Below are 23,798 nucleotides of genomic sequence, written 5' to 3' on the forward strand. Positions count from 1 at the left end.
TAAACAGATTCAGAAGGATGTAGGTTGCAGTAGGTAATGGGAGATAATGAAGCTTGCACAGGATAGAGTAGCATGGAGAGCTGCATCAAACCAATCTCTGGACTGAAGACCACAATAACAATATCCGAAGTGGCCCTGATTTCGACAAGATGTGGTTCATGCAAGACGACTTCGATCCCGTCGAAGCAGGAGAGTGTTCGATGTCCTGGCCGAGCACTGTGGGGACTGCATTCTGGCTCTGGGGTGCCCAGAGGCCCCTGGTATGAGATTCTCCGGATCTGAACACATGCGACTCCTGTTTGTGGGGCTAAATTAAAGACAAGATGTACAGCAATAACCCGAAAACCATTGCTGAGCTGTAAACATCCATTTGGGAGGTCATCCACAGCATCGATGTTCCGACACTTCAGTGGGTCATGCAGAATTTCGCTATTCGTCTGCGCCACATCATCGCTAATGGTGCCAGGCATATTGAACATGTCATATCCTAAATCCGAATATCAATAGTGATGTTTACCTGTTGAATAAAGTGTGTGCACGCCGTAGTTTCTAACTAATTTACGTTTGTTTTCATATAGTTCAATAATTGTCGCCCTGTATTTCCTTCGGTTGTGCTAAATCTGCGGTTTAGTAGAATTGCAGGCAATCATTATTAGAGATGGAAAGTAATAAATTAAAAGTGTGTATCCTAGATTACAAGAGTTTTCATTTCGCATGTTGGTGCTTCAGTTTCCTATTTGTCGACTTCTTTTTGGTTCAGATTGTGACGTTGACCTTGAGTTTCCAAAACTGAACTTTTCATCTGTGAATGTGATTTTATGCTTACCGCACTTATTTAGAAATTCTGAGTATGTCGATATGGTATTTGTGCACGGGTTTTGTAGTGAAAACGCTACTACTTGCAGAGAATACTATACGCATTTCCCAACACACAGTTCCAGATTCAAGAGTATTCACTCGAGTTTTCACTGAATTGCATGAGTCTTGTTGAGTTCATCTGAACGCTCAAATGAACAAGGTGTGGGTGAGGTAAAATACGTTATTAAGTTGGTGGAACGTAGCCCTTCAACAAGCACATGCAGAATCTAAACCTAACATTCCCCGGAAGACGGATCGGCAGAAATACGTTTCTTGGACAACTCCTCGGCCCTTACCCCGTAAATTTTTTTTCCTGTGGGGGAATGGTTGAAAGACGAAATCTACAGAGAAGAAGGAAACACAAGAGACGAATTTCTCGCGCTGCCAAGACACCCCCAGATGTCAAGAGATGTCGGAAGGGCATTTAAGTTGATGGAGGAATTTACGAAAATCAGTCTTGAACGCAACCATTTGCTTTTGCCTTGACACCTTCTATAAGAATTTGTTGTAGTTACATGCTAACAGCTGTATCTCTGTAGCCAATAAAAACTTAACAAATGTTATACGGAATACTGTATTCGAAGTAGTTTGTAATACACCGCCTCCTAATATATTTACTGTTCCTCCTGAAATATCATATATTGTCATCTCAAGATGTCATACTAATTGTATACAATATTATCAGGAACTCGTTCGATTCTCTTCCCGCCCGGTCTCAATGCAGTTATGCGTAATTCAAGAAAATAACCATCAGTGTTGGGTATTTACTACTACTTCCACGGACTGTAGAGAAACTGCGTGACAGGGACACTAAATATCCACAAACATGTAGCTAATAACTGATAATTACATGGTATTAACACCGGCGTAAACATTCTCTTTATTCTCTTTTCTAGTACATTACAAGTAATTTGTATCTGCGTACGCCGTGCGAACGTATTGTTCCGGACGTGTCTGTAAGGAAGACACCAATAACGTTCCTGCGGTGTATTTTGGAAGCTGCACCCTGTATTATCCAGACACAGGAGGGAGTACATAATGAGTGTGGGATGAGGGAGCGGGGAGCTAATTCTGTTGCAGCAGAAATAGTAGCGGGGATTGAGTGGTTAGGGTGTTCGGAAGACGAGGTTCAGTGCGCCGACGTCTGAAGAGCACGGCAGTGCCCCATCTGGCTTGGCATCGCTTCCGTGTGCTCGAAAGCGGGATCGGGCGGTCGTAGGCCGGTAAGTCGGCAGTGCGTTCGCGTAATACCGTACCATAGGCAAGCATACAGATTGTAAGTAAAATAAAGGAGTTTTACGTCTATCTGTGAAATAGTTATTTTTCGTACTTATTCTTAAAACAGGCAGTACCTCTTAGAGGGATCCCGCTCAATGGTTAAGACAACTACTCGCGAGAATTCTGATTCCAATCTCACACCTGCTGTCCTGGCTAAGTTTTTCTATTGTTCCTAGAACTACTTCAGTACTAACGTTACCCCCGCCCCCCCTCCCCAATTTTCATCACCACCACGAACTACGGCTACTAATGCCCTAGCTGTCGTGAAACAGCCAACCTTATAAAAACAAAATGTACATATTTTGTAGAACTGGGACGCAATATATTCTAAACTAGCAGCATTGTAGATTCCATTCAAAATATTCAAAGTTATGGAATGTTTATTTGACTCTTGGTTTCTGCCTTTTAAAAGATCTGAGCTATTAAAATTTCCATATCACTATAAGGCTATCGATATTTTATGCTCCTAAAAAGCACATGAAATAAGAAACTAACATTCGCCTACAAATGGTCATTACGGAACAATCGAATACGTAGTACTTTTGTGCAGTGTGTAAGATGTTTGTGGACCTCAAATTGCCTACCAGCGACACACTTTAAAGTAATTTTGCTAAAACGACCAACATTCGTTTGGAGAAAATGTATTCTTTTTTCTTTAACGACCAAATAAAAGCTAATTCAACATGCAAAAAATATAAGAAAATAAAGACACTGGCCTGACTTTGGTCGTTTTGTGCTGAGGAGACCAGGTGAGCGCGTGAATTAGTTTGCTGTAAAGGGAAAAGAATTTAGTAAACCTCATTTTTACTGATACCTATTGTGTCCAGCGTGGCCGGACAGTTTCATGAGCAAGGAAGACCATAGGCTATCAGAAAACGCACACATGTTTTTGTGGGCGCCTTTGACATCGTGTGCGAATATCTATTATGGAGTGAAATAAATTAATTGAAAAATTAATTTAAATTTTTTCCTTCAATTACTAAAAAAATGCCTCTGAGCACTATGGGACTTAACTTCTGAGGTCATCAGTCCCCTAGAACTTAGAACTAATTAAACCTAACTAACCTAAGGACATCACACACATCTATGCCCGAGGCAAGATTCGAACCTGCGACCGTCGCGGTCGCGCGGTTCCAGACTGTAGCGCCTAGAACCGCTTGGCCACTCCGGCCGGCCCTTCAATTACTGTTTCAGAGTTTACTTAATAGATTTCGTATGCTTCAACACGGAATGTAACTACTAGTGAATATGCGATCGGAGTTAGAAAGTCTGCTTTGTATCTGTCGCATGCACTCGTTAATTTCTTCCTGTAATATGAATTGTGTCTTACTCCTTAACATTTTCGGGCGTCGTTTGTGGTCCACCTTTCTTTCGTTTGACAAGAGGAGGAAGGAAGGAATATTAATGCTTAACGTTCTTCCGTGGGCGAGGTTGTTAGAAGTGGCCTAAAAGGATGTGTAAGGAAACAGTCTACGTCCTTGTTAAGCAAACCATGGATAGCCTAAATGTGTATGGCCAGTCAGGTACCATCCTTCTGTTCAATTACAGGGAACTCTTCAAACAGTAATACCATCTTGCAAGTGATAAATACACTACAGTTCGTGTTTTCGCTGAAACGACGCTGACGACATAACTATAAATGCTAATTTTAAAATCTTACATTAGTTGTACGGTCGCAGGTTCGAATCCTGCCTCGGGCATGGATGTGAGTGATGTCCTTAGGTTAGTTAAGTTTAAGTAATTCTAAGTTCTAGGGGACTGATGACCTTAGAAGTTAAGTTCCATAGTGCTCGGAGCCATTTGAACCATTGTTTTGGGAGGGAGCAATGTGAGCGAGACTATCACATCCTCACTCGTTGCTGATTGGTCGTGGTCTGCCTTAATCTGGTTTATAAAGCGGTTTCTACACTTGTGTATAAAAATGCGCAGCCAGTTCTTTATGTCCATCTCGTAATCACAAACACTTACAATGCATACATAACACAGCACGAAGTTCATACCATCCCAACAGTTGGTGGACACTACTTGACTCTCTTAGGATAACTGGTGTTTCTTGGTGAGGAGGAGAATCTGACGAAGGAATTAAAATACTTTTACTGATTCGCGAATGGATTAATTCCAACATTACCGGACCTCCCGCAAGCAGGAAAATACCAAGGAAGGCGAACTCAAAACCGTATGTTAATGGAACCTTCCGTTGCTTCTTTATATAACAATTTCATATTTAAGGATGAAAAGTAGATAAATTGCGTTATGGTCCGCAAATATTTGTTTAGTACTAATCGGCTTCCGATTTATAAAGCCGTCAACAGGTAACAAATAGCTAGCGTCCATGAAAGACACTAGTGTGCGTCAAACCAAACCCAGAAAACTTGAAATTCTTCAACTGCATAAAATCGATGGTCATGACATTGTGTACGAAGTGTCAGATAAAGTGGTCATCACTCATATTACGTATCAAATATGTCGTAATACTTAATAGCTTTTACTTTCTGTAGTTTAGTACAACTACAACTGCATACAGAAAGAAGTTGACAGTGGATAAATTACAATGTAAATAGTGGCCGCTGAATGAAGTATCCGTTTCCGTACAAAAAATCACATAGACTCTAACAGCCAATACAACTTACATGTTGACATAGAATTGTTGTTGTTTCTTGAACTACGAAGATACAGGCATAGAGACCGCTATGTCCATTGTAATTTATTCATAGACAGTTGCATGACGCTATAGTACATGAAAGTCACTAACGGTTGAGATTTGGTTTTTTGCTCGCTGTCTTTTGTGGGTGCCAGGCAATTGTTTCTTAGTAAAAAACCAATTTTAGTAAGAAAATGCGAAGTGTTGGCTTTTCACTCTTGAGGATAGAGGATACTTAAAAATGGTGGAAAATGGAAATTTTTTATGACTATTAAATTCTACAGTCTTTTCTGATTGCATTGATATATACATTATAGGGTTTCAAATGAAAAATGTCCTGTATACCAAATTTTAAAGTTAAGGTCATGTATGCCGCCACGCCCCCTTTATTTCTGTTACAGAAACCATTATTATTTCGAAAAGAATTGTGAACTTTCTGTTTCCAGCGATTATACGTATGATACATTGTATATGTTGGTAACAGTGCAGGTTTCTGGTGTCTGTAAATGATTATCTTTGCTAGTATTTATTTTTGTTTCACTAAAGTGGTTTATTTACGTGTTAATGAGTGTATGTTGGCCAAGTGCTACATATAGTTGTAGAAGGACGTATCCTTTAGCTTGCAATAAATACGAACTATGCCACGTATCAAGAAATTCAATAAAAGGAAATTCAGTTGTAACCAGTTCACAAACAAAGCAAGCCACACTGTTGAAAGTAACCTATATATCAGTTCTTCAGGGAAGAAAATCCCACGTGACACGCCTACTGGCGATTCAAATTTTTGTGTTAACAATGACACAGTTTGTAGCGGACATCTATCTTCTTTGATAAAGGAAGTGGCGAAATGTAAACAATATGATGGTTCAAAATGGTTCAAATGGCTCTGAGCACTATGGGACTTAACAGCTGTGGTCATCAGTCCCCTAGAACTTAGAACTACTTAAACCTAACTAGCCTAAGGACATCACACACATCCATGCCCGAGGCAGGATTCGAACCTGCGACCGTAGCAGTCGCGCGGTTCCGGACTGCGCGCCTAGAACCGCTAGACCACTCCGGCCGGCTACAGTTTATTCTACTGCACGTTCCATGTTCTAGGGGACTGATGACCTCGGAAGTTTAGTCCCATAGTGCTCAGAGGCATTTGAACCAGTGAACTGTAAATATTAGTGGAACCAGTGACTTTGCTGTTGCACTTGATGGGACATGACAACGCCGAGGACATGGTTCCTTGAATGGTGTTGTAAGTGCTACTTCTCTGGAGAATGGAAAAGTTGTTGATGTTGAGTGCTTATCTAAGTATTGCCACACCTGCCATGGTAACACTGGAGGACATATTGAACATCAGTGTTCTAAGAATTATGATGGTTATAGTGGAGGTATGGAATGTGATGGAGCTCTAAAAATATTTCAGAGGTCGGTGCCCGTTTATAACGTTAGATGTACGAAGTACCCAGGCGATGGGCTCTCTAAAGCTTTCAATAAAATTAATGAGTTAAGTTATTATAGTGACGCCTTGGTAACAAAACTGGAGTGTTGTGGACATGTGGAAAATGGGTTGGGTGCTAGATTGAGGAAGCTACGAAGAGAAATGAAAGGAAAGTTGCTATCTGATGGAAAATCTCTGTCTGGTCGAGGCAGATTGACAGACACTGAAATAGACCTTCAGAGTTATTATGGACCGGACATTAGACGAACTGCAGCAATGAAAAAAGCTGAATGGACCACTTACTTTCATAAGTCGTCCACAGATGACGACCCTGTTCACGGACTTTGCCCTAAAGGAGCAGGTTATTGGTGTGGTTGTCAAAAAGCAAAAGAAAGTGGTCAAATATACCACCATAAGCATTCTATTCCTGAGCCTGTTCTGAATGAAATAAAACCAATTTTTAGAGACCTGAGTGACCCTGTTTTGCTTAGTAAATGTCTTCATGGGGCACTCAGAACATAAATGAAAGTTTCAACCTTTGCATATGGTAAGGATTATCCAACAGTGTTTTTGTAGGACTAAATTCATTAAAAGTTGGTATACTAGATGCAGTCATATGTTTCAATGATGGAGTGATAGGAAGGTTGGAAGTCATGAGAAATTTAGGCATAAAATGTGGCTCTAATATGGAAGATCAATTGCTCGCTTGTGGCAGACAACAGATGCATGAAGCTGTAAGATTCGCTCTTCAAGTTACCAAAGGAGCAAGAAGTGCTAAAAAGATTGCCAAGAGGGAGCTTAAAGATGAAGAAATGCTGCAGGATGAAGACTATGCTTCAGGAATGTCCTGAGGCACAGTTCAATTGGACTCGTATCATCATTCGCAATTTCCCGCAAGTTGTATTTTGGAGGATTCAGGTACAAATATTTCCTAAAGTTTATACAGCATTGCTCTAATTTTTTTCTGTAACATGCAATTGTCCATACTTATGTAGTAGACCTAAACTTTATTGTAGAATCAACTAAATTATAGAAAAAATATTTTATTAGGAAAAAATTATAAAAATTAAAATGTAAGATGTGATATTTTTTGTTCTTGTGATATACATAGTAGGTGAAATTATAGGTCTAGTACCTCAGCCATCATGTCATGCATATCTGGTAAACATTTGGTCTCCTTCAAATGTATAACATTGGATTAAATGGTACCTCAATTTTAGGAAGAATTTTGGGGAAAGAATGCTTCAGTTTCTTTGTAATTTGTTAATAGCCTTAAGCAGGTTCAAAAATATTCAAAATACTTCTAATTTGTTTAGAACATGTGCTGCATTACCTGATACCAACAAAAAATCTGTGAAACATATACATTATAAACAGTGCCTAAAAGAAATCGGTGTTGATTTTTACATAATATTGAGCCGGGAAAGTACCCTGTACCTTTAAATATATCTGCTTCATTGTGTGCTGTTTTGTTTCCCGATCTTCCTTGATTTAATGCAATACTGCTGACAATAGAGATTTTAACGCTTCGGGGAAATTCTTATATTGTCAGTTCTGATGTCCGGAGCTCAAACATGCGTTATGTGAGGAAACAATAAAAGCGAAAATAGGTACCTGCTAAGAACTTAGACTTTTGTCTTGAAATTGGCGTAATTCGTTAAGGGCGTTGGCAAAGACACGCGCACTGTCTTTGTGGAAAGCAGCGATTTATTTGAATTTAATGCAACATTTCAAATTACTTGTTGAAAAGGTATTGATAAAATCATTGCTAAACGACCCGTAACCAGTGATCTTAATCGTTCCCCTGTTACTGATGCACTTTCCGTGAAGCTTCGAGAATGAGAAAGTTCTTATCAGATTCGTCATTCGAAGAAAGTTTTCTTACGTTTCAACATACCGATGCGAACGATGTACTAGAAACAGAGCACGAGGTTGGAGTGGATGGGGAAAGGAAATAGACCGTATTGTTTTAAAAGTAAACACCGTGGTACACGCCTAAAGCGATTTTTAAGGAAATCAGGGAAAACCTTCATGTGGATGTCGCTACAGGGATTTGAAACTCGTTTTCCTGAATTGGAATCCTGCACGTTAACCTCGCTCTATAATTGATCACTGGAGGATTATGATACTCCATTCGCTATGTGTTACTTAGTGTCCTTAAGCACTACTAACGTTTTGTATAAATCGCGTAGGTCATACGGAAGAAAAACTCAACGCTCATTGAGACGTCGACGACAGCTACCAACGTTGAGTAACGTTTTTAGCGAGATGTTTTCGCATTAATGTAGCGGCGTCGGCACAGGCGAGGTTGACATAGTGAAAGAAAAAAGGGCTAATTAGTGTAAGAAATGTATTTTGTCGTTAGAATTTTTTATTCATGCACGGTAATGAATACTGAGCTTCGCTGCGTATTCGGTAAAAACTCGAGCGTAAAGAGATTTTTCTGTAAGTCGTCAATTAATGCTCTCACGAAACTATATGCCTCGGTCGTTTCTACCCAAGATCTAATTATCAACTTGGCGAATTGTCTATTGAAGTCCTCTTCAAGCCGAGCGTTGTGTTAGCGCCAGTGGATATGGAATCACAAGAGCATCTGAATCAACCACTGTCACGATAATTAAACAGCAGTTATCTTTGACTGGAAGTCAGTTAAATATTTATTAATAAACCAATACTTAAATACAATAGCATGCCGGACTATGCAGATAAGGATACAGCATATGGTTGCACTGTTTTTTCCTCTATTTCGTTTTTTTCCTACATGCCGTGCCCCAGTTACCCAGACCACAATTCTGGCAGTACCCTGGCTGTGTCACTTCAGCGGCCTGGACATGGCTCTTAGAACAAATTTCGAGCTGCGACGGTACAAGGAGACGCTTTTCCTGGCTAAATAGCAATGTACAATGAAATTAGAATGGCCCACTCGGTACTCTAGAGAGAAGGACGAATAACAGAGTGACTCCAGACACTCACTGTTAAAGAAAAAAAACTTGAACACGCGTACCATCCTCCGGAATGGAAAAGGGGAACATATAGACCTGTTCGTGCCTCAATAACATGTCGTAAGTTCTCGTATCTGCTATGAGAGGTCCAGAAAAACTATATCCAGCTGGAAAGAAAATAAAATATTACGCAACACGATAACGCCTTTACGAACATTGAGGACGACGCCAAAGAACTGGTCTGGTTCTTAAGGCGAATAGTTCTGGCAGTCAGCCTCCGTGACCTCGTGGCTGCGTTGCTCTCTCTTGAAGGTGAGGTCGTGGGTTCGACTCTCGCCTCCGACACGGACTTGGGTTTCAAACGAGGCATGACTTTGCGTTTTCTACGTAACTACTGGATCTGTGGTAACAACATGAGTATAAACAGTAGTATATATAACAGTGGGTGGTTCCATTACTTTCCATCTAACATCTAGGGGTGATAAGATCACATAATGGGGAACAAATTTCGTTACGGACAAAATGTTCGCTTGCACTTTCCTCGTCGCTAGTCGTCTTTTTATTGAATTCGCCGGCCCTGGGACGACGAGGTTTGACCAAACTAGCAGGCTCTACTAACAAGGAGTGCTGCATCTGCGTATACCTTAAGAACGAGTGGCTGGACGCGATCGACAGCTCGGCCTACCCCCTTTCACATGAAAGAACTATACGTAACAAACACTGCATACGCTCACCGCAGAATGCCAACGCCCTGCCACCTTTTACGGGTATAACCAGCAAAAGACGCTTAGCGTCACATCAGCGAACATTTTGTCTCTAACAGAAGTTGTCTCCATGACGTAATCTATCACCCCTACACGTTTGATGCAAAGACTTTGAAACACCACGTATATAATAGTGGTTTGTTTCCACACTAACATTTCAAAGCCAGTACTTTGGTAGGACACACAAGCCCATTCCCATGTCAGAGGGTTACAGTAGGTGATTCTAATGGAAATGGGAGGGGGGAGACCTCTTGATTACATCGTAGAGAGGGTTAAAGGAACCTGCCAGCGTAGGTACCAGTCGTTCACGCTGTGCAGCCGTTAGTGCTCATAAAGAAACAATTTTAATGAATCGCCTTATGGCTCCTCAGCAACGCGCAGTATAGAAGGCCTGGTGAGTTAAAGTCTGCAATCGTCTCGGCAAAATGTATTACGGAAGACCCAATGATTACATAACTATTACATCATGACGTTTTTGACTAAAGACTTCGAGGCAACTCTTACTCCATTTGAAAAAACCAAGTTGATAGCGGTATCTCGGCAACTGGTATAGCTATGACAAAAGACTGTAAGTCGTTTTGTGAAGACTTTCGTACTATTCTGGGCGAAAGCAGAATCATAACATGTCAGCAGCTCCGAAAATATTTGAAGCTTAGAGAACGAGAGACGGTGACTCGATGGTTGAGGGAGCAGGTTAAATCCTGCTTAAACACTGCAATGAAAAACCTCAAATACTAGAGAATGGAAATAAGCGCTGATTATGTGGAATAGTTACCAAAGGTAAATTAGTAAATTATACAATACTTCGTAAGTTCTACCCTTCAATATTTCTTTGTAAAGCTTATACACTGCTCAAAAGAATTACAAGAACGTGACTTTGGGCTTTGCCATACTCCACTGAGCACCAATTGAGGACTGGGTATGTTACCAAATTATACCTTTATCTTTCGCAAACTAAGTACACAACAAAACATAATTACATCTTCGATCGTGTACATGACAGTGTCGAAAACAAAATGAACCAAGTCATTCATCCCTTCGTCTTGGGTGCTATTCGGTGGACTTGAGAGCTTCGATAACATGTGTGGCCTCCGTGAGCCATTTATCAATGCCTGGCACCTGCAGAGGCCACCCTTTGGTATCCGTTCCCGCCCTTGAGAGTTCTTGGAGAACCTGTGATGGAATAGGACTACCCAAACATGTCCGTCAAGCACGTCCCAAGTACGCACCATGGGGTTTAGGTCGGGACTCTCCTCCTACCGTTCCATTACTTCAATATCCATGCTTTCCCAAGACATTCCTACTGATGCGCGCCTTATAGGGACTGGTATTAGAATTCAGGGCCACTACCGTATGCAGCAGCCACCACATGGTCCAACAAGATCTGTTCGATGTACTGCCTGGCGGTAAGACGACCATGGACAACAACAAGACTCGTATGGCTGTGAAGACTGAAGCCTCCCCACATCACAGAACCTTGGAAATTGCCAATTTCCTGACAGCATTTGGCAGGTACCGCTAACCACGAGTCTCCGCACGCGAACAAGGCCATCAATTTGCGACAGAGGATATCTGGATTCGTCTGTGAATAACACGTTTCACATGTGGCGTTTCGGAAGTTTCCACTCGACATGAAAACAGCGGAAATGATGAAGAGCTACAAGATACTGCCGTGTCAAGCGAGGTACTCGAACAGGACGTCTGGGTCGTAAGATCTTTCCTCGTAACCTGTTCATTACAGCAGAGATTGAAAATACCGCTTAAGTTCTAAATTTCTTTATTTTCACATTACCGGTTTCGGACTGTTATAAGCCCATCTTCAGGTGTCGTAGCTACAGCTTATAACAGTCCGAAACCGGTCGTGTGAAAATAAAGAAATTTACAACTTAAGTGGCATTTTCAACCTCTGCTATAGTGCTCAGTTGCAGATGTTCTTCCAACTGGATTGTTTGCTGTTCATTACAGTCTGATCGGACACAGCGACTCCAGTGCCCCTTCTGACACCGTCTTGCAGGGCTCTGGCGGTATCCGTACGACGCCGCCACGCAGAGATGACCAGATATCGGTCTTCACCTGGGGTTGTAATGCGGCGGCAACCTCGTCCAACTACTGGTGTATACTGACCTGTTTCCCTGTAAACTGTCCACAACCTGTGAATGAACGATACATGGAGAGGCATTGGCATCTGTAGCAACACGACCGAAAGTCCATCCTTTTTGGATCAAACAGACCGCCCCAGCATTAAGATTGCCTGTGCTTGGTTGAATTCAACGTCCACAAATGGCAACTGCCATCTGTGCACGTGACTAGAAAATGCTGGGACACTGATACTCGCTTCCTTCTGAGGGATCACCTGACACTGTAATGTATGAAACAGTCAATATCTGGCGAATTATTTCAATTATCGCCTGCACTGTAAGCAAAGATCTCAGACCATGCTATAAGACCACAGGTAGTGCCCGTATCACAATAGACTTAACATATCGGACGTTGGTTCACATGTTCCCGCAAATCTTTTGAATAGAATATATTATGTCAACGATTTGCTGTCGAGACGTGTGTGTATTTCGTCAATAGTTGTTCAAAATATAATTTCTAAGAGCATAAGCTTCGTACAAGCTGTTGTTTGTGTACACTCAATTGTTCAAAACCAGATTTCCGTGAATATTACGTAAGACAGAGTACTCGTATCCTTGAAGGAGCCAGGTCCATATCCTAGTTTGAAAATTTTGGCAATACGTTTGTTGTTATAACTTGAGAGTCTGTCGAGATTCACATTGGAATTTGTTACTAATGAGATTGACACATGGTGTGTATGTCCGTGTTTTTTTTTTTCTGTGGGCATTGTTTGCAAGACCACAGTCTCGTGTCTGGCTTTACAGCGCGGCCTTGTTCTGTTGCAGGTCTGTGGGCTGCAGCATTCATGTAGGCGACGTGGGCGTCGCCCTGTCAGCTGCCCTGGTGAGTCAAACAACGTATCCGCATTCTGCCTGTGCATCGACAAAAAGATTCTTACATTTTCCGGAATAATCGCGAATTCACAGAGCAAACGGCGTTTCACACATAATGTAAGGTATGCTTCAGACGCAGAATGGAGTTGATTGCATTGCTACGAAATCGTTTTTCATGCGAATTCCGATGTGAGTAGCTGCCCATTGAAGTTATCGACCATGACAGCGTGAATTATTCGCTCTAAGATAACTACACTACGTGCGGTCTATGACCGCTTCTCAGAGCTAGTGAAGGTCGACGTAACTTGATTGAATGATAGATTGTGATTGTTAGACTGATTACCTCATGTAACTACGTCGTCAGTCCTAAATTCTCTCTCCAGGCGCAGACATGGCACATACCCTCCAATGGTTGCGCCGTTTTATTGTGTTCAACACGTGGTTTATTTTATCTGCCTATTGTTTCCGATCAGCTTCTGGGAATATTGGCGACAGCTGTTCGTCGCGACGATCTCGTACCGCCTGCCCTTCCCCAATCCTTTGTTGTGGGTACACACAGCGTTTTCAGATAGAGATTTCGAAATTCCGCCATAGAAGAAAAAAAAATTCCTGAGAATGATACAATCCGGCAACTTTTCTCCAAACATCGCAACAGTGCCTATTCCTTCAAATTTTTGTTATCAATGTGGACAGCTTGAAAAGGTGGAACTGTGTGTTCGGAGCCATAAAATTATCGTACTTATCAAAAAATTATAGTACATAAACTGAATAATAGTCTGACCATCAAAGTAAAAGGCCTGCTCTAGGAGCGCCACATTCGCTTTCCTATGCTTGTTTCATTGTTCCACTGATTTACCGTGACGCACCACCAATATCTCCAACAAAAAGAAAGGTCATCCAATGATTTGACGATAGTGACATCTGTTGAATATCCAGAAAACTAAGTATGTGCGGTTTGAACTAAAATATCAGAGCTGGCATTAGTAGTAAGACTGGGCCCATAAAATACTTCCCCAGTTTCCCCCTATACCGAAATTTTCTTCCTCAAAAATTCCCTCATATAATGTTTTCCCCTAATATTACGAAAAAAAAATCTGAAGTTGCTGGGTACGTAAACTACTTAATCAGTACGTGCACTGCTGTTGTACTAAATGCTACACACGACCGGTGGAGGGTTAATACGTGCTCGGGTTTTCGTGGGCTCCACGCAGTTGTAAGGACTACTGTCAGACAGCACAAAAAAAGACGGCTACAGGAAATGTTTTAGTCAGCTGTCATTCAAATGGTGTTATACCGCCTTGTATCTCTTCCAGTCTTGTGATAACTTTTTTTGTCTCGGTTTTTGTAAGATAATCTACAGGGTGTCAACTATTGAACCATATGTGGAAAAAAAAACGTAAATTAGTTAGAAACTACGGCGTGCACACACTTTATTCAACACGTAAACGGCCCTACAGATATTCGGATTTAAGTTATCACATGTTCTATATGTTTACCATCATTGGCATGATATGTCGCAGACGAATGGTGAAATTCTCTGCATGACCCGCTGAAGTGTCGGTTCATAGATGCTGTCGATGACCTCGTGAATGGCAGTTTTCAGCTCAGAGCCCAAAGTGCTCCTCCAGGACATCAAACACTCTCCTGCTTCGATGCGATCGAGCTCCGACTTGCATGAACCACATCTCGTCGAAATCAGGTTGGATAATGGGGGTGAAATCATCTTCTAAAACCTTAACGTACCTTTCGGCAGTCACCGTGCCATCAAGGAATATCGCACCGATTGTTCCTTGACTGGGCATTGCACGCCACACTGTCACTCGTTGAGGATGAAGAGACTTCTCAATCGCTAAATGCGGGTTCTCAGTCCCTCAAATGCTCCAGTTTTGCTTATTGATGAACCAATCCAAATGAAAGTGGGCTTCGTCGCTAAAACAAACCACATACCGCGTACTAAAATCCCCATAATGCTCCGCGGCGAACCGTGCAGTTTGAACGTCCTAACAAAAACCGTTCAGGAGTTAAGACGATTTTATTTCATATAGTTCAGTAATTATTGTCCTGTATTTTATATGTCCTAATATTTACTCCAGTAATTTTTCCCTTTTACTGGCGCTTTTATCCTCGGAATAACTATCCATCGATAATTCAGTACGCATCCCGTCCATCTCTCCCCTTTGCCGACAGCAACTATTCATAGACGTTTTACCTCACCTGTTCCCACTAGTATCTCTTCATTTCGTACTTCATCCACCTAATCAGTTTTCAGCAAACTTTTGAAGCACCTTATTTTAAATATTTGCCTCCGCCTGTCGTATCGATACTTCATAATAATCCGTTTGTAATTGTGTGACACACAGTTTCAGGAACTTCCTTCTCGATGCCACATCAGTATTTTATACCAACAGGCTCGTTTTCTTGAAGACTGCTTGCATCGGCTGCATCAGTACTCATGTATTTCTTCCTTCGCCTATCCTCTTTTATCTCACCACATACACTACACAACTCTTTTTCATGACCTCTTCCGCCCTGCCCTACACATTCAGGTGTTCATGGTTTCCCTAAAACGATTAAAGTGGGAGGGCTCATTTGGAAATACCCGGTTGATATGCTTCTTAATTCTTCATCAATAATGAACTCGTCGTCGGCTTTTACATTAAACACTGCTCTTCCTCCCTTCCTTATATTGTGCCTTCTCCAATTTTCCGTCAACAAAAATACTATTCTGTTTCTGTTAACTCTTCATCTCTTTCATCTTTGCTATATTTATTCCCCCGAACGTCCTCCTCTTCACTTAGCTGTTATGGGGGTAATTTTAATATGAATAGCTCATCCACTTTTTATTAACTATCAGTCAGTCATTTATCTGTAATGTTACTGTAAGTCCTTTGCAGTCTTAAGCTTTATCGTCATTTACTACGTATTTTACTTTTCTCGAGAACTTCTTGCTCATTTAGAAAACTAAAATAACAGTATTTTAAAGTCTTCATTTGTGTGGTCTTACTGCCCGTAATTGCTTTATAATTATTGAAGATTTTTTAAATTCGTCTTTACAACTGCAAGGAAATACCTATTTTTGGTGATAGAAATACAAATTTTCTAGTACTTGCAAAGATGGATTTACCATTCCTTCAATAACAATACTTTAGTTGCACCGCCCATGAAGTTGTGACTGTAACCCAAAACATATGAGTTCAACTTATTTAACATTTTACCCGGAAATGCCTACGCAGTCGAAACTTCGCAGTGCACAAAATGAAGCTAAAAGTAACAAATGCAGGAAACTAATTTCTTTCAAGACACGGTTCAGTGCTCCCGCGCACTAGCAAATGGCTTGGCTGTGTGCTACAGTTTGTATAGAACCGGATTTCGTGGCCATAGCTCCCATGCCCGACCCCCCACGCACTGCCCATAAAATTATATGACCGTAACCCAAAATATATGTCTTTAACGGGTCAGATACTTTACTTACAAATGGCTACATAGCCGAAACTTCGTAGTACAAAATAAAAATAAAATGGATATAAAAACAGGCATTGCAGGAAACTAATTTCTTTAAAGGAATTAAACAACATTGTTTAAATATATTGGTATTAAATTTTGATTACGAGACCCGGTCTGAAACCTACAAACCACAGTTAACCATAAACTGTAATTCTTTGGGCGCTAATAACTTAAGCCGTCGTACGACCTCAAAATAAACGACCACCGCCACCGTAGCAGAGGCTGCTAATTGACGCTAAGTTTGTCTTCATAAACCCACTGGTAGCCAGTCGGAATCCTAGTGAAGAAAAAAAAATTTTGATAATAAAGGATTTCAAGCCGATTGTGATTCCACGCTCATTGTAGCACTATACTGCACAGCTAATCATGAAAACTGCAACATCGGGGAAAATAGCAAATAACGAAAGTACACTGTTTGAGCAATTTACAATATACACACATCGAAAAGAGTTTTGCATCACCCCGGTTCCCAGAACTGAAGATAGACGTTGACTGTGGATATTGTATCACAGGCACTGTTCCTTTGACTGTTCAGAGATGTCACTAAACCCGCCTTGAAATGTAAACAACCGTGCATGAGCAACGCCTATTACACGGAGGGGGTCCGACAGCCCATCAGTTCCAGTCATTCCATCAAGAAGTAGGTACACGGCTCGTGTTGTGTGTAGTTCAACCATGCCTAGACGGTCAATACCGTAGTTAGATTATGTCCGCATTGTTACTTTGTGCCAGGAAGGGCTCTCAGCAAGGGAAGTGTCCAGGCGTCTCGGAGTGAACCAAAGCGATGTTGTTCGGACATGGAGATACAAGAGAGATAGGAACTGCCCATGACATGCCTCGCTCAGGCCGCCCAAGGGCTACTACAGCAGTGGATGACCGCTACCTATGGATTATGGCTCGGAGGAACCCTGACAACAACGCCGCCATGTTGAATAATGCTTTACCTACAGCCACAAGACGTCGTGTTAAGACTCAAACTGCGCGCAATAGGCTGCATGATGCGCAACTTCACTCCCCACGTCCATGGTGAGGTCCATCTTTGCAACCACGACACCATGTAGCGCGTTACAGATGGGCACAACAACATGCCGAATGGACCGCTCAGGATTGGCACCACGTTCATCTTCACCGATGAGTGTCGCATATGCCTTCAACCAGACAATCGGTGGAGACGTGTTTGGAGGCAGCCCGGTCAGGCTGAACGCTTTAGACACAGTGTCCAGCGAGTGCAGCAAGGTGGAGGTTCCCTGCTGTTTTGGAGTGTTATTAGGCGGGGCCAACGTACGCCGCTGGTGGTTATGGAAGGCACCGTAACGGCTGTACGATACGTGAATGCCATCCTCCGACCGATGGTGCAACCATATTGGCGAGGCATTCATCTTCATGGAAGAAAATTCGCTCCCCCATCGTGCACATCTTGTGAATGACTTCCTTCAGGATAACGACATTGCTCGACTAGAGCGTCCAGTATGTTCTCCACACATGAACCCTATCGAACATGCCTGGGGCAGACTGAAAAGGGCTGTTTATGGACGACGTGACCCACCAATCACTCCGAGGGATCTACGCCGAATCGCCGTTGAGGAGTGGGACAATGTGGACCAACAGTGGCCTGCTGACAGTATGCCATGACGAATACAGGCAGGCGGAAATAGTGTTTATGTTAGTCTCTATTCCAGTTTTCTGCACGAGTTCCGGAACTCTCGGAACAGAGGTGATGCAAAATTCTTTTTGATGCTTGTATGATTAAATTTGTAGTGATTTGGGGGTATGCAGGGTGCGAAGTTCAGTAGACATTGCACCACCTCTGGCAGCAACAGTGGCTCAAACTCTGGTGGCCATCACCTACATCTGTTCGTTGCAAGCCATCTTGCGGTGTGCGGCGGAGGGTATTTTATGTGCCACTGTCACTCCCCTTCCCCTTTACTTTTCCATTCGTCAGTGGTTCGTGAGAAGAACGATTGCGAGTAAGGCTCCGTGTGGACTCGAATGTTTCTGGTTTTGTCTTGATTGTTCTGCTTCATGGTACGGTGTACTGTCCAGCGTGTGTTCCTAGACGACTAAACAGATACATTGCTTCCTCCTACGTATATCTCGTGGAACTAATAAATGTCAGGAACGGTGTGGAAGGCTTCGGCATCTGACAGGTAATGCAACGTCATCACGTCATCCATGTTATCACTGTCCACTCGACAAAGATGTGTCGCATTATTTGGGAGTGGTGCGGTGTCTCTCAGTATAGTATCACTGCGCCTTGTTGAGCAAGGTCTGGCTTCCCGGCGTCTCTTCTCCTCCTATTAGCACTTCACAAATGGACAGTTCGTTAGCGGTGCTTTTACGTGTTTTTGGTCATTTACTGCACAGACTATAGTCATATCTGTTAGTGAAACCAGGTTTAATCAGAATACATTGATTACTGAATCTGACTGCGCAAACGTCCAGGGCAGCCCGTAGATGAGTTATTCATTGCGAAGAACAGGTGGTTGTATTGTTCGGCAGCCGTAGTTGACGAAATTCTGCAGGTGTTACTGTAGCAGCTCCAGCACACCTATATTCTAGCACAGTAACGCCTGCACACAGCATAGGTCTGAATATTCTGTACAGATGTGTCATGCTTTCAAGAAATCAAAGAAAATGTTTGTGACCATATGGATGGATTGGAAACACAGCATGTGTCCTCGTTACATAGCGTCACTAAACTATGTAGTGTATCGACGTTTTTAGGGATTTATAGGTATATACGTAAAAATTGCTGTATTTGAGTTTTTTCAAGCATAACTCACAAACCCAGGGAGAAACTTAAACCAAATATGGCACACATTTGCTCTCCTGCCTAGAAAAAACAACCTTCATCCACCTAAGAGTGGGTAAGCGTGGCCAGGAGGTGACATGTGAAAGTGATACAAAATAGCAGTATTAATTTGGAATCCATAGTTTCATAAGTCGCCAGGCTTATAGGTGACAACGCTGATGACATTCTCTCCCTGCCGATGTGAGAGGAGGTAGTAGTGGGTGGCGTAAGAACAATCGAAAAAGACCAATTTTAGCGTCAGAAGTTCTAGACTAACTGGTACAATCCAGCGACATTTACGAGGCGTGCTAAAAAGTAATGCCTCCGAATTTTGTACGTGAAAACTCTTAAAGATTTTTAAATAAAACAAACATTTTTAAGAATAAACATCATATTCTTCATGTCTGCATAGTCACATTTCTCCCAATGAGAGACCAGTTTGTTGATGACATCACTGTAGTGTTTGACTTTGTAGCTGGAGCTACAACCTCACCTCTGTTACGAACGTTAAGTACTCGAAGATGTTATTTACGTTTTGGAAAAAGATGAAAATCGGATGGGGCCAAGTCGGGACTAATATGGAGGATGATCGATGACAGTGAATCCAAGGCGTCGGATTGTCGTAGATGTCGCATCGCTCATGTGTAGTTTGGCACTGTCATGCTGAAGAAGAGAGTTATACATATGGATGAACTCTTCGAATTCGAAACCCGATTACAGTTCGCTGTTACTTACGTCGTCATAGTTACTTTACACACCGCCATTGTACACACTACAATGATTCGGAGCCTTCTAGTGGCAGAGGGCTGCAATATGTATGCATGAAGACTAAAGATGTAGAATGTTAATAACGTTTGTTTTATTGCGAAAGGTTTAAGAGTTCTTACATAAAAAATTGGGTGGCATTACTTTTCAGCACACCCTTGTCATTCTATGTTTAGTGGAACAGAACTTTGAAACAGCTTCGTGAAACATGCAGAAACTTTTTTGCATGCTATTTTTCTAAGAAATCATTCGTCTTGCCATAGACAGACCCACATGTGTATGTACTGTATTTAGATTGGAGAAGCCAGGGCAAGGCAAGGGTCAGAATCAGGTGGCGGCGTTAGTTACTCCAGACATTTCATACTTACGCTGGAACATACAGTCATACACAAATCAGTTTTTGCTCGTTCAAGAATTTATTTATTCCTGCTCCCGGTGGGGAAACCAAAACTTTAGTTAAGGACTAAGTTTTGTTTTATACTAACATCATAGTAAATCAGTGAAAGATTTTACTTTATAATACTATAAACACTATAAAGTTAAGCTGTCAGTGACCCGAAGGTTCGTTTGGACACACGATGATTTACTGGTGATGATCCAATTGGTAATACCTCAGATTGTGAAGTCATTTATAGGAGAAACCTGCTGTTCAGCGTAGACAGCGAACGAAGGCAGAAACTGACAATTTCCACATTAGCAGTTCATTGGCAGAGGTGAAAAGAGTGATAAGTGACAGAAAAAAGAACCCGAGAGTTAATGAGCATCGAACCCAGACCTTTGAATTTATGGTCTGGTAATTTTCTACAGTACTGATACTTTTGAAAAGAAAAAAAAACTAAACTTGACGTTATAGAGACATTTGATTAATTTTTCTGTCTGATAGAACCCCGGGTAAACGGGAAAGAGCAGACACAAACTCCCCATCTCAAGATAATCACACAAATTCTGCCACATGCTCTTTGTATTCCTATGAGCACCAGTGTATTCTGTATCAAACCACCATTATTTTTTATTTGAAATAACAGTGCCTTTCCCATGAAAACACCGAAACTAGTGCAACACCGTGACATCTTGTGGTACACTGACTTACTTCACAAATGTAGTGCGCTGCACAGCGTTCAAAGCAACAGTCGGCGCGGAAATTGTGCTACGTGATTGTGAGAGATAGTGACATGTTTGTTATTTTTTTTAATCAAATTGAGGAGGTAGTTGATAATGAAAATAAATATACTGTGTGATCAAAAGTATCCGGACACCCCCAAAAACATACGTGCTGCCACCTAATGCCAGGTACTCCATATCAGCGACCTCAGAAGTCATTAGGCATCGCGAGAGAGCAGAATGCGGAGCTCCACGGAACTCATGGACTTCGAACGTGGTCAGGTGATTTCGTGTTAATTGCGTCACAAGTCTGTATGCGAGATTTCCACACTCCTAAACGTCCATAGATCCACTGTTTCCTATGTGATAGTGAGTGAAGTGGAAACGTGAAGGAAAATGTACAGCACAAAAGCGCAGCGGCCGATCTCGTCTGTTGACTGACAGAGACCGCCCGACACTTGAAGAGGGTCGTAATGTGTAATAGGCGGACATCTATCCAGATCATCACACAGGAATTCCAAACTGCATCAGGATCCACTGCAAATACTATGCCAGTTAGACGGGAGGTGAAAAAAGTTGGATTTCATGCTCGAGCGGCTGCTCATAAGCCACACATCACGCCGGTAAATGCCAAACGACTCCTCGTTTGGTGTAAGGAGCGTAAACATTGGACGATTGAACAGTGGAGAAACGTTATGTGGAGTGACTAATCAAGGTACACAAGGTGGCGATCCGATGGCAGGGTGTGGGTATGGCGAATGCCTGGCGAACGTCATCTGCCGGCGTGTGTAGTGCCAACAGAAAATTCGGAGGCGGTGGTGTTATGGTGTGGTCATGTTTTTCATGGAGGCGGGGGGGGGGGGGGGGCTTGGCACTATCACAAGACGAGCCTTCATTGATGTTTTAAGCACCTTCTTGCTTCCTACTGTTGAAGAACAATTCCAGGATGGCGACTGCATCTTTCAACACAATTGAGCTCCTGTTCATTAAGCTCGGCCTGTGGCGGAATGGTTACACGACAGTAACAACCCTGTAATGGACTGGCCTGCATAGAGTCCTGACCTGAATCCTATAGAATACCTTTGGGATGTTTTGGAACGCCGACTTCGTGGCGGGACTCACCGACCTACATCGATACCTCTCCTCAGCGCAGCACTCCGTGAAGAATGGGCTGCCATTCCCCAAGAAACCTTCCACCACCTGACGTTTTGCTTGTTGTTTAAGACTGTAATTTATTTTAAGCGTTATGAGCCCATGAAAGTTCAGAGATGTTGGATTGCGTGTAGGAAAAATGCGAAATTGCTTTCAAATATCACATGAAATGGTGTGCTGAGAATTTTACGTCCCAGTGACTCCAAAGTGAAACCACCTCCTTAAAACAATTGGTTGTTTACTTTTGCCAGTATCTTCTTGTATTCGTTACTTACTACGACAGTAAAGTTTATTTTTGTGAACAATTTTAAGATATTTTTTCGTAGTGTTGGGACTCACAAGATTAAGATACAAAGGGTACTTTCCGCGTGCATCCAGCATCGTTATCTTAGGGCCAGACAGCTTGTAGCTGGTGGCAGAGACTAGCGAAGTTTCTAAAACGTACTGTTAAACGTGTAGGTTAGTGATGCGAAAGATGGAATGAAAATACTTGTAAGCGAAGCTCGTTATTATATAGTTTCGTTTCTTCAAACACTTTTTGGTTAGAAGTCCGTTAAGGTATTTGAGACAATTTATCTTTCTACATCATTTGAAGATCATTGCAGCCCTGTAATATAACTTACCGATGTGTAGTGGAGAGTAGTCATGAGAAAATAACAGCTTTGTTTTTATTTGCAGATTTCAGGTATTGGTGGTAAGGGTAATTTCGGGAAGTTGCTGAATTCGGGTGCTGACCAGGTAAAAGTTGAGAAGTTTGTGTGAACCGCCTGGCAACACAGACTGTAATGAGGTGGCGATGTTACAAAAAATAATCATCGTCTAGTTCCTAGATCTATTTCAATAAAATATTGTTCTGGACTGAGTGAACGTATCATATTTATACTCTTATTTTGGCAACATAGTACTACTGTCAGTACGTGTGTAAGCATTACACTGCTACGGTTCGCTCTCAGTTGTAAGTATTGCTTTTTCAAAGTACGACAAAGACCAGGTGCGCAGCTTTGTGACCTTTCCAAGAAGAAATCCCTTTAAGAGGGCAATGGTGGAATTACTCCTTTGTTAAATTTCACTTTCGTGGGAAGGCCGTGTAATTGCGCTCGCTTCCCTCGCGTCGTGGGAAACACTAGAGGGAGCAAAAAGCTTTTCAGTTGTCTTGCAAACAGGAGTGCGGTATTCTCTTTGCGCTGACAACTGATTGCAACATTATGTACATTTCCGCCGACCAGTACAATGCTATGTGCTGATGTGACGTTTTTACTTCTGCATTTAAAATCGGATGCGTTCTTACTAGTATTGTTGATAAAATATCGATATATATCGGCGACATTTTTTTAACCCATATATATCTATATATCAGTATCGAAATGGCAATAATGAGTGCAGTTATTTTTATTGTATATTATATTTTTTCGCCATTTTCGATAAATGTTTGAAGTTGTTCTTTTGAAATTGTAGTAGACCATAATTTTACATTCACTGTTTGAAGGAGTCTTACTACTTTTTGGGCTTTCATCACTTCCAGTCTTTCTCTTTGACTTTGTGAAGCAAGTATAACAGGGTACAAAGAAATCTGATTGCACTGGCGGGTGGCGGTTTGAATGGAATAACAAGATATCCGA

General features: G+C 41.9%; 1 protein-coding gene across 1 annotated transcript in view; it reads left to right on the forward strand.

Annotated features, from left to right (window-relative positions):
- LOC126187688 (WD repeat-containing protein 47) overlaps positions 1-23,798 on the forward strand; it is a 676,574-nt gene that overhangs the window by 122,150 nt on the left and 530,626 nt on the right. Inside the window, exon 2 of the mRNA XM_049928928.1 lies at positions 12,819-12,876. The gene's annotated coding sequence lies outside the window, so the exon portion shown is untranslated. The remainder of the gene's footprint in view (positions 1-12,818; positions 12,877-23,798) is intronic.

Source organism: Schistocerca cancellata, chromosome 5, assembly GCF_023864275.1.
Source record: "Schistocerca cancellata isolate TAMUIC-IGC-003103 chromosome 5, iqSchCanc2.1, whole genome shotgun sequence".
NCBI classification, from domain to species: Eukaryota; Metazoa; Arthropoda; class Insecta; order Orthoptera; family Acrididae; genus Schistocerca; species Schistocerca cancellata.